The sequence below is a fragment of the Alligator sinensis genome, unplaced genomic scaffold (genome assembly GCF_000455745.1).
Source record: "Alligator sinensis unplaced genomic scaffold, ASM45574v1 scaffold170_2, whole genome shotgun sequence".
Taxonomy (NCBI): Eukaryota; Metazoa; Chordata; order Crocodylia; family Alligatoridae; genus Alligator; species Alligator sinensis.
Window position 1 is genome coordinate 1,345,137 of NW_005842290.1, and position 12,226 is coordinate 1,357,362.

General features: G+C 44.7%; 1 protein-coding gene across 2 annotated transcripts in view; it reads right to left on the bottom strand.

Moving 5' to 3' along the window:
* Positions 1 to 12,226, bottom strand: part of PDP2 (pyruvate dehyrogenase phosphatase catalytic subunit 2) — a 29,530-nt gene that overhangs the window by 13,930 nt on the left and 3,374 nt on the right. The gene's annotated exons all lie outside the window — the stretch shown is intronic.

A 12,226-nucleotide genomic window follows, 5' to 3' on the forward strand; every position in this document is an offset into this window, starting at 1 on the left:
GGGACAACGGCTGCTCCACGTGACACCGCGAGAGGCAACCCACGTCTCCCTCGTTCGCGGGGACCCGCCGCTCTGTCCTCCAGGGCCTGACATGGGGCTGGACACGCAGGCATTTATTTTTTAACTCCAAATCACGAGCAAGGACCCAGCCCTGCGATCTCTCCGGGTGACTGCGGGTGGGCATGTCCGGACGATGAAGCAAGAGTTGGCAAGTTCCTGTATCTTCTTCTGGCGCATTTCTCATGCTGCTGACTCATACGGATTTTAATGGGGATGCACCGGGGGAGTCTGCTGCAGGGGTGACCGTGATGCCCCTTACACCATGCCCATGCCTCCCAGAGGATGGGCTGCCATGCGCCCCTCCGCCCCCTCAGCCTCCAGCTGTGACCCCGGGTCTCTGGCCTGTCCCAAGGCCACGTAAAATTCTGCCCCGCTAGGCTCCAGCTGTGGCCCTGCCTGGCCTTGGGCCCACATCTGGGCCAGTGAGACATTCATTCACCCCCTCCGACAGCTGCTGTTCCTGGGCTATGAACTCCCCAGCTCCCTGCCCGTGCCCCTCCTGAGCTCCAGCCTCCGGCCTCTTGGCCTTTCCCATTCAGCCCCCACTCCCAGGCTTTCCTCAGGCCTTTCCCATTCAACCCCTCCTCATGCTTACTTTTTCTGGGAACTTGCACCTCCACCCACACTGGTCCCCAGGCCTGCTATTCCTATAGCTTCTCTAGACCAGCTGGGACCTCCTTACATCCCCCCCTCAGTCTCTTCCACAAACACCAGTTAAAACTAACCGCATTAGTAAGCCGTCTGGCAGACACCACTAAACCCTCTCTAGGTCCAAACCTAAAGGGCTGCCTGCCTGCATAACCCAGCCTCTCTACCCCAGGTAATATTCCCCCCTTCCCTCCCAGGCCTGCAGAGTTGCTTGCTCCAGTGTTCTCTCAGGAGCTCCTCTCCCTGTGGCTCTTAGGACAAGACTGCCTGACCAGCTCAAGGCCCAGATTTATGTGGTTCAAGCCTGGTCCCCTTTCTGATCAGGTGACTCTCCAATTGCCTCCCCCCCCCCAACACACTTTGTCACTTGTAGGCTGCTTTTTAGGCAGCCTCCCCTCTTAAATGGCAGGTGTACAAAGCACCTCCTCATAGGGAGTTATAGGTCTTCCACACCTGTGAGAATTCAATGCAAGAGACCTGCAGTTATTGAACACCCAGACTGGAGGCACTCTTTCACAGGCCAGCGTAAGTCAGTGAGGAAATCCAATACTACTTCTTTTACATGAGAAGTCTTTGGTTCCACATCTCATATTCAGTTTTCTAGGTGGAAGCTAGGGCTTGATCTTGCACTACTATCTCAGTCTACAGTAATTTTAACTGAGTAGGAAAAGCAGAAATGGTCCCAAAGTGCTTTGTGATCAACCTACAGAATAATTAAGACAAACAAAGGTAAATAGTTCAGTTAATCAGTATTTCTGATTTTGTAAAGTTAACAAAAACTGATTACAAGACATGTTATCATATGATTAGCTTGTATTTTATACTGGCTGCTTTTTATCTTCAAGTTCCTGTATGATCTTAATGATTATTAAAATCATACCTAAACTAAAACAATGCTGTCACAGGAGAATGCTGTATAAAATGTTGTAGTTGACTATTAAGACATTAATCAAAATACTACTAACATGCTCAACTGCTAGGATGCCATCTCTTCCTAAGGTTCCCCAACATTTCCTGACCTGGTTTTCACATTTGTTATAACTTAACCAACCTGGACTACACTGGGTGTATGCTTCCAGCTGACTTTTTTTTCCTGGGAATTAGAAGCTGGGTGTAGGGACAGACTAGACATGGAGAATTGGAAAGTGGAGGAAAATTGGGACGATCTGGGCAAGGAGACTAGAAAGCTATATGGAAGGGGATGAAGACCAAGACCAGATAAGGAGAAAGGAGAAACAGGATAGGCTGGCAGGAGAAAGGTGGCGGCAAGATGTTGGGGGAACTTAGCTGCCAAAAGAACTAGGATAAGCTGTTGGGATCAATCCTGCCTCTATCACAGCATTCCTATTTGATGCTAGTAAAGTTGCTTAAACTAAACACTTTGCAAGCAGTTGTGACTTATCTGCTCCTCATTGTCTAGGTGCCTACACCTGAATCTCGGAGCCAGATTCACAGAGGTAGCAACCATTCACAACTGCAACTAAAAATCAATGAAAACCGTGGTTTGAAATTATAACATGTTATAATACAAAGTACTCCTAGAAATCAAATCATGGGTGTCCCTGACTGAGTACCCATAATCAATTCATACTTTTGACCGTGATCTGTATCTCCTTCCCCATCCCTAAAATAGATATGACACCCTCTTAATTCATAGGCATGTTTGTGAAATATTCAGATACTGTGGTGAGGAGTACCATATAAAGCCTATAATTCTGTCCTTAAAGCAGGTTTTCAGCAGTAAACAAGGGATGAGGCCACACATTGAACAGTGATAAAATACTGCATAGCTGCTCATTAAGTAAGCATATGCTATCCTCTGGAAAAAAAAAAATAGTGTGTGATCATGTAATGAAAGATTATCATAATACACCAGCACAAAGGGCAGCAAAAGAAGGTAGCTCAAGCATCTTGATGGTATTTGAACCCACGTGTCCCATGAAAGTGCCCTTGTACTTCCAAACTACTCTGGCATGTGAGCCCGCAATCTCTCCTGCTGATATCAAACAGATCTTTGCTCTGAGTCAGAAAGCATAGATCTGAATGTAGGTCTCCCACATCTCCAATGCATGCCCTAAACGCCAGTTACATGGTGGCGCTCCCATTCCTCCTTTTGAGTTGTTCCCCATTGTCATTTGTTCAGTGACTAAAATCATGAAAAAAAAAGCGACTCTTTAGGTTAGAATATACACATAGGGGGTTCAACATAGGGTTACAGTCCCTACTCCAGCTGTTGTTCAGTTATTTAGACAGGGCAGGGAAGTTGTGGTTGGAGGTGGGGGGAAGTTGAGTTGAAGTTCTCAGGATCCCCAAAACACTCTCCCAAAACCTGTCTGTGGTTGTTTATGGACTGCAAGCCGCTTGAGCCTTTTCAATAGAGCTAGATATAAATTTAAAAACAAAATAAGGAATAGTGTCAGTAAGAGTATAAGGCTAAGTACAGATGGTCAAAAAGCCTGAGGCTGAATCAATTAAATCTGTGCAGGTTAATCTAAACTGCACAGATTAAATTGAAACAGAAGTCAACAGACATTTACCTTTGATTCAGGAAATGCAGCCACATGCCTGCAGTGGCTCAAGCCAGAAGCTGGGGACCGTGCTAGAGCACAGTTCTCTGGCTGTATATCCACTTCCTCTTCCTGCTGCCCCTGAGGGCTTTGGAATTTGCAGTCCAGAATCACAACAACAGAATTCTGCAGGCTTGCTCATCACTTCCTCTTTCAGCTTCCAGGTGCCTCTGGGATTTGTAGTCCACAGTTGCAGCCAGCTGTAAGTTTGAGCAGGGGAAGAGGTGTTCAACCCCCCTCCCTGGCCCCAACCGGGGTTAGCCTGGGGGGCAGAGGAAGTCCCCCTTCCCTGCAGACTGGGCTACATCCCCAGCTGGGTTCCCCCCCATCTTGTCAGCCAGCCCTCACTGCTCCAACTAGGGAGCAGAGGGGCGGGGCCAGCCCTGCTCTCTAGAGCACATAGCATAGACCCAGGGCTACAAAGCATTCTGGGATACTGGAGGACTGTGATTTAACTTGAACCAGAAAAGGGTCGGGAACAGAAGTTTCAATAAATTGGTTTGACTCAAAATCAGTTCAGTCTAATGCTATGTTCAAACAGGTTTATCTTAAAAGAGTGTCAAAATGGCTGAAACTGGTTTATGTGCACTGATCTTTTGTTCTGTTACAGGTTTAAACCAGTTTCTGATCACTTAAAACCAGTTTGTGTTGAACTTCTGTCCCTAGCTTAAGTTTTCTCCCCCTACATTCCTGACAATATCCTAATAATTAGGAACTGTAATGAAACATGGGTTCCAGTCCCCCCAGCAGAGGTGGGAATTTAATACCTGTGGTGAATGCCAAGGTATCCTGAGGTACTGGGGAGGGGATTACTTGAACAAGAAAGAGGAGAGGAAAATATATTTGGCTTTAGTCAAACAGCTTTTCTTCTTATTGTTTGCTTCACTGCTGAAACAGAAAACACCTAATGATGCATCTGTCCATAAACTGAACCCCTCTTACTACTAAGAGATGGTACACTGTTCCTTTCTCCTGTGACTGCCAAATTCCCCCTTTTAGATTTAAGTCTCTCAGGCTCTGCAGTATTTAAGACCTAATGTTAAAGCCTGATCTGTTTTGTTCCGCTACTTGGTTTGACTGATTTTTCTAGGGAACGGGTCAGCAATCTTCTTACATGGCTAGCAGAGCCAGGGAATTTCTGCAGTGGCAGGGAGAAACAGCAGCAGTGGCATAGACTGAATAGGGAACCGCCTACACTGGGAACTTCTCTTGAGGTCCCTTCCAGCCTTATTTCTTCATGAACTAGGCTCTAGTAGTGTCCCCCTACTGCAAAACATGCAAGGAAAACATGCAGGGAATACTTTTCCAGCTGCTAGACTGTGCAACATGTGCTCTTTTGAAATGGGTTAGTTTGCTGACTAATGTGCTCACTGTGGAAAGTGAATATGAGGTCATGCAAAGATCTGGATTGTATGTGCTGGGACTGGAGTTGGATCAAGGGCCAAACAAGGGCAGTGTTACAGATATGTTGTCCATAATGACCCCTGCTTCTGGCCAACTGGGCCCTTAAACAGGATCATGGGGGCACAAGGAGCCCCACACGGAAAACCCAGTGATGAATGAGGGTCCAAGACTGCAAGCTCATCTTCCTACGTGTTCATTAGGCATCCAATGTACTTTTGAGGCTACATAAATAATACCAATACAGCACATCTACATGTTGCCTTATGTCATCATAGCAATCCGCGACATAGTGATCACATGAGTCTACATGCGATCAGCAGCTACTTCGCCATAGTGGTGCACTCCCCCGTTTTAGCACACCGCTACAGCAAAGTAGCGGCGAAATCTAGCCAGGTGCCATGTGCATGGCACACTGTGTGTGGTTACTGCACCATGCTTTAATACTTATGAAAGGAAATACTAAGGCACAGCACTGTAGTAACATTGCTGTATGTCAATGTGTATACTTGCCCATAGTTATTAAATCTTACCTTATTGCTGCTGCTTTTGTTCTATACCTGCCATTCAATATAATGGCTGTTAATAGGGATTGGTTAGTTATTTTACAATGTTTTAGTGTTTTTTATTTGAATTATGTAACTTTGCAGTAATAGAGATTTTGTATTTGATCTCAGCGTAAAGGCAAAAGTCACCTTTGTTAGTCATGATCCTAGCCAGATTGAGTTTCATGGCAAAGGATTATGCAGACATTTTGAAAGGTATTTCTCCCTCTGCTAATAGTCCAAGGGAAACGGCCAGCTCAAGGTTAGTTACAGAACACAGGGTACAGAAATGCTGACCCTGTCCCCAAAACAATGAGATTTTGTTCCACTCCAGCTCCACGTAAAATTTGATCCTGCACTCTTTGCACAGGCAAAACTCAAGAGCTTTCTGCAGATTTCAGTCGTATCTCAGAGGCCTTGCAAAAGATTGTGCAAGTGTGCTTGAAGGAACGTGATCATTTACACTGGAAGTAATTCAAGGAAACTGCTCCTTCGCAATCCTGATTATTTACTGATAATTGGAGAGAGAAACCTTATTTGTCTCATAAAGGACTTGAATAAACATCATGTGGTGACCAGGGTTCTGCACAGTTTATTAGTTTAAAGGTTATGAGCTGTGCAGGAAGCAATGCCTGTAGAAATCCTACAGATCTGATAAATTCTGCTTTAGGACTTCTGCATAAGGCATTATGCAATGAATACTCTCCTTGCTAGGTAGTCTCCAAGGGCTTGACTTCAGCTTGTGGATAAACAATTTAAGTTTGATAAACCAATTTAACAATCAGAGCTCCATAATCACTAGATTCATAACAGCACTCTGGTCACACACCCACTATTTTTTTTAATGCAATTACTATTTACAAACTAAGGTACCTGAAACTTAGGAAAATAAGACACCATTTGGGAAGAAGAGAGTTAAAGTGTTTTTGAAGTACCTATGACATCTCACAGGGTAATAGGAACTTCACTAAAGAACTTCTGAGTACGCCGATTATTTTAGTGGAGTTAAAATGCACACAGTTTAGAGGGAACTTGTCAAAAGTATGTAGTTCTAAGAAAGAAGCTAATAACTGAGTTTTCATGATGGAATCACAAGCAAGGCATATGCATGTTCATGTTTTTTGAACACTTTTTGTGAACATTTACTCCACAGGTCATGTAAGGAGGGTCATGTTGCAAATTTGGACATGGAAAATCTTCACTAGTGATTAGGGTCAGAACATGAATCTGGAGAGCGGAGCCAAGAAGCAGCATTTTATCAAGCTGAATCTAAAACCAGGAACCATGGTGAAAAAGTGAAGACAGAGGACTAGGCAGCAAACGGGACTGGAGACAGGGCTATGGGCAGAGTTATAGGAAGAAGTTGGATCCAAAGCAAAAGCAGAAACCACAAGACAGTGGACTGGACAGAAGCAGGAAACAAGGAAACAGCTGAGGAACAAACAAGGCTGAGAGCAGAGTTTAAGATGGGAGCTGGGAGTTGCAAGTTGAAGCCAATAGAGCAGTCAAACAGCTTCAGGCCCTTAGAGCTAGCACTAGCTCTTACAACCCATAAGAACCATGGAGGCCACTATGCAAGTCAGTAAGGTCGCTAAAAACAGTTAATATTCAGCCAGTGAGCATCTCATTTACCAGCCTGCTATGCCATGCAGTTCAGCTTCAGAAAATGTATGCTTAATTGCAATTTGCAAACATGGAGCGAAAGCCATGAGATAGTTATTCACACCAGAACTCAAAACTGGGATCTGGATCCTTTGTAATGTTTGTTAAGGAGCTGGTCCATGTGGGCAAGCTATACCCCTCCCCAGCCCTGGACAGAGCACGCTGAGAGCATTCACAGAGCCAGGTGCTCATAAGAACTATTTTGTTTCTTGGGCAATGACCATATACTTTGCTGTAACACAGTATTATTTTCTGTATTGCCAAGCCTGCACAGACATAATAAGAGCTGTACTTAGTATACATCTCTTTTTCTACATGTAAAAAAAGAAAGAACTTTGGGAAATATAAAAATTGGCTCTCATTTTGCCACAGGAACAACATTCCTTTAGTTTCATTAGGGCAAACTCCAGGCTTTGAATCTCCTCTATATGTAATCTAAAGCAAATGCTCTGGTTGGAGAAAGCAAACAAGCTGGGATGAGAGTAATTGCACAGCAGATAAGCATGATCAATAGCTCATTGAATGTCATCTCAGTCCCTCTGATCTCATCTCACCCAAGCTGTTACAGCAAAGGGCAAGGGTTTAGCTGCACACAGGTTGCATTGGCTTAATAGATGCAATGTAAGGAAGTCCAGTGCAATATCTTTTGCTCACAAGAGACACACCAAGGGCCTCATAATAACTGCCCTTCAATACCTGGAATGACTATGGCAATTGAAAGACCACACAGGCAATTTGGAAGTGCCATATTTGTTATAATTTGAATGGTCATAGTTTCTACGGCAAAGACTGAAGAAAACATTGAAATCTTGACCATCAAATTCAATGGAATTACAATCACTTCAGCCTATAAGCCACCTCACATGAGTTTCACCTTTTATAGACACACCAGGGATCACTTAGAATAAACCACAAGTGATCACTGGTGACCTTAAACAGCCACAGCATCCCATGAGGCTACAATGAGACCAATGAAGTCAGCAAACAGTAGAAGCTTGGTCAGAAGCATACTAGTTGAGTTTGATCTACAACCCAAAGCTACCTAAGGGCATTTTTACATGTGCTCTGGGTTGCAGTGCTGGGTGCTTTAACTAGTGAGTTGCACTAATTAAAAGCTCCTGTGCATCACAAATCAGAATCCCTGCGCTGAAAAAAAAAAAGTGGCAGCAGGGCACTTTAAACTAAAGCTTATTGAACATGTTTTATTTCCAAGCACCCCACTGCCATTTTTCAACACAGGGACACACAGGAATGCTGATACACGTAACGTGGAAGACTGCCAGAGCCTCTCGATTTCTGTGTTCCAGCAGACTCAATTAATCGAGTCTGCTCCAACATGCTGGGTTTCCAGCACGTCGGAGCAGGCTCCCCACATCTCTGTAGAAGCCCTAAATCATTCAACAGTGGCTGTTGGAAATGAGGATACAAACTAGATCTTATATTCACCAACACCAGCATCACTGGATTAAGTAATAAAATGGTATTAGACCCTGTCACATTCCCAGCATCGACCAACTGGCCTTCAGATCAAAGCTGCAGTAACACCTATAATAGTGCCATTATGCTGATGTTTCAACCATAAAAAGACAAACTGGAAAGTCTTTTCGGAACACCTTGATGCCACAGTCAAAACCAAAAATGCTCCAATTAAAGCACCCACAGCATCTCGTGTATCAGCATCCCCATGTTTCAAAATGGCAGTGGGAGCGCTTTAGTTAAAGTGCTCCTGCCACCATTTTGAAGCACGAGGATGCTGATGCACAAGACACGGAGGCTGCTGGTGGCGTGCTAATTAGCATGCTCCAGCAGACTCAACTGAGTCTACTCTAGCACACTGTAATTACAGCACATCAGCACAGCCTCCCCATACATCTGTAGGCACCCCCAATCCCCAAACAGGGTGACTTTTGCCCTGGGAAAAACAAATAAAACAAAAAAACAAACCCACACAGCAAGTCAGCTGCTCAATCTAACTCAACATATTGAGGATGGCTTTGAAAGAGGCTAATCGTCGGAGCTGTATTTGTCGGTTTAACAGCAGCCTATAATATAGTTAGCCACCAATGACTCCTTCACAAGAACCTGAAAATGACAGAAGATCTACACCTTACAGAACTGATACAAACCCTGCTCAAAACCAGACTTGTGTGTCAAACTGGATAGGAAGCGTAGCAGATGGAGGTGACAAGTTAACAGCCTCCCCCAAGGAAGCGTACTTGCACTGCTGTTGTTTAACATCTATATGAATGACCAACCAAATCGATTTGGAAACAAAACGTTTAATCTACGCAGACAGCCTGTGCATAACCCAAAACACTGGCTTTTACCATGTTGAAAAATCCTTAAGTGAAGAACTGATTGGCCTAACTTCCTACTACATTGAAAACCAATTACTTGCCAACCCAGCAAAAAACACAAGTATGTCTTGCATCTGAAAAACCACAAGGCCAACCACCAGATCAACTTTATATGGTCTGGGACTCCACTACCTCACTGCCCAAATCCAGTTTACCTTGGAGTCCCCTGATCAAACCCTCTTGTACAGAAAACATATAAGACAAAAAGCCAAGGCGAGCACTTGTTACAACATCCTATATAAGCTCACCAATCTGAAATGGAGAGCTAGCCCCTCAACCACCTGAACCACTGCTTTGGTTCTCAGCCAAGTATGCCTTCCCTGTATGGGAGAGATCTGTACACACTAAGCTCCCTGACCCCATTCTGAATGATAGCTGCCAATGCATCACAGGATGTCACAGCCTAAACAGTGTGTACCTGCTGGCTGGCATCACTTCACCTGACATCAGAAGAGCAGCAGGACAGAATGATTGAGACAGACTGAAGATGTGAAACACCTGCTGTACAACCATCCCTCAGCACACATCTGAAGTTACGCAGGAGCTTCCTCACCAGCATCCAATCTCTTGACACCACACCCAAAGAGACACTACTACAAATACAGAATGAGAAACTGAAGAAAATCCCCAACAGCAAAAAAAAAAAGTGGACATTTCAGTGGCCAAGTCCTTATCACCAGAAGCTAACAAGCCAGGGCAAGGGTGGCATTATCTCAACGACCTATGTACTGGAGTTGGATGCTCCAAGGAACTAACGAAGAAGTGGGACTATACTATTGGTTCAACCACCTGTGACTGAAGCACAGAGCCTCAGACTATGCCACATCTTCTGCTCAAAGGCAAATGTACAATGAAAGACCTCGTAAAAAACAACAAACAAGCACAAGCATGTGTAACTAAATGGTCAAATGTGGTGTAGAAACACGAGAAGAATAGATGCAATTTTAGCTAAGCTGGTGGAAAAGTGCACAGATGCTCTTTTGATCTATTTTGGTTCAATGTGGGTGCATTTTACTTGAACTAATTCCCAATAAGCTTCTTATTAAAGATAAAGGTAAATGTATGCACCAAAGGCCTCCTATTTAACACCAGGTTTAAAATTTAACTGGTGCAATTTACGGCCTTTGGCTGTGTGTTAGGGAAATTCATGTTGGTGTAAACACTGGCATTGATTCAGTGATGCAAACTCCCAAGGCAGATGCATTATACCTGTGCAGGGCAGGACCTGACCCACAGCAAATTAACCACTAGTGGCTGCATCCACACATGGTGTGGACATTTGGTTCCCTGGGACAACCGGCTGCAGCACATCTTGTGCCACCGGTAGTTGTCCCTGGAGAATGCCTGTGCCATGCGCGCTCTGATGTGTGGCAGGTTACCCCAGTGGCAGTAGAGGCCAGCACCAGGCTGGCCCCAGCAGCCTTACCTGGGGGCCTCCCAGGGCAGCAGCAAGTCTGCCACACAGAGCCTGTCCCACAGCCACAGCGCAGCTCTGGGTGGCCTGGATCTGCTTTTGAGCAGTGCATGCTGCCTGTGTATGTGGTGCTCTTTCTTTCTCCGTGGGTTTTTTGACCCGTGAATATCCAAGGGTCAAAGACCCCCCCAAAAAACAAAAAACCCCCAAACCCTCCGCATTGCTCCCTTGCAGCACTGAGAACAACTGAATGTGCAGAACATGGCGCCACAGATATGTCTGTGGCACCACGTACTGCATGGTCGTGCTCCTCTTGGATGCAGCCAGTGTTGAAACAAGCTGCACTAGGTACATGTTATTATGCACCACTGCAGCCCTCCATGTACCACTGGAGTTCTCACCAACATAACTCTCACTGTCATGGTTGCCTAGGCAGAGGTTCCTTAGAGCTGATGGCACCTCCATTATAAATAGTATGGCTATAGCAGATTTTTTAACTCATGGGTTTCTGTGCTATGTTCAGCGGTGCTGACATCATCAATGGAAACCCCCCAGCGTGTTCCAGACCAGCATTAGATCTGGATTAAAAAGAGGTAGTTTTCACCCAAATTCAACAGTGATATAAATAACATATTAGGGATATGAGTCTCCTCTGCGGTCTGATGGCAGAAATCCAGAACAATCCTAGTGAAGTCAGAGTTTCATCAGGGTAAAACTGAAATCAGCATGAAGAGAGTTGGGCGCTCAGGCTAGATACAGACATTCAAAAAGCCCAGGGTGGAATCAGTCCAAGTTATGCAGTTTTCTATAAGTGGCATAGTTTAGATTAGTAGCAAACAGAACACACATTCACCCTTTCATGGGGGAGGCGGCAAGGCTTAGACCCAGTTCCATTTTTAAGCCAGCCTGTGTGCACTGAACTTCTGTTCTATAGACCGGTTTCTGATTGCTTGCATTAGTAAAGGTCTGTACCAATCTCAGTGTTAGCATGACATAAAGTAACTTGCACTGACTTGATTCTTGGCAACTATTATAGAATGACCTTATATGCCCAGGGAAAGGGAGGAGGTGGTATATGGCAGGTAAAGCAACTACCAAGAGATATAAGAAATAAAGGACCTGCTTTCACAGGCTTATCTTTGTGGTTTTACCTGATATGCTGCCTTTCTGCTTCCCCAGCCTTTGCATGCCATCAAATATCCCATCCATGCAAGTCATCTTGAAATATTTGTCCAATTATACCCTGTTTTGGATTAACACTAGGCACAAAACTTTCACCCTTGTTGTCAGTGTTGCACTGAATTTAATATTTCCTTTAAACTACCAGAAAAATCTTTTTCTATGTGCAGTAGATGGACACGCCAAACTAAGACTTAATCGGAAATATTAAGGGAGAAATATTAGATTTAACAAAGTAGTGGTGTAACTAAAGGTAGGCAAGAGAGACACCAGCCCTGGGCACTGACTTAGAGGGGGCACCAGGATGGCAGCCCCCTGGAGAATTTGCCAGGATCTGAGTCCCAGGGGCAAGTAAGACTGACCACCACAGCAGTTGGTACCCTTCTCTTTCCC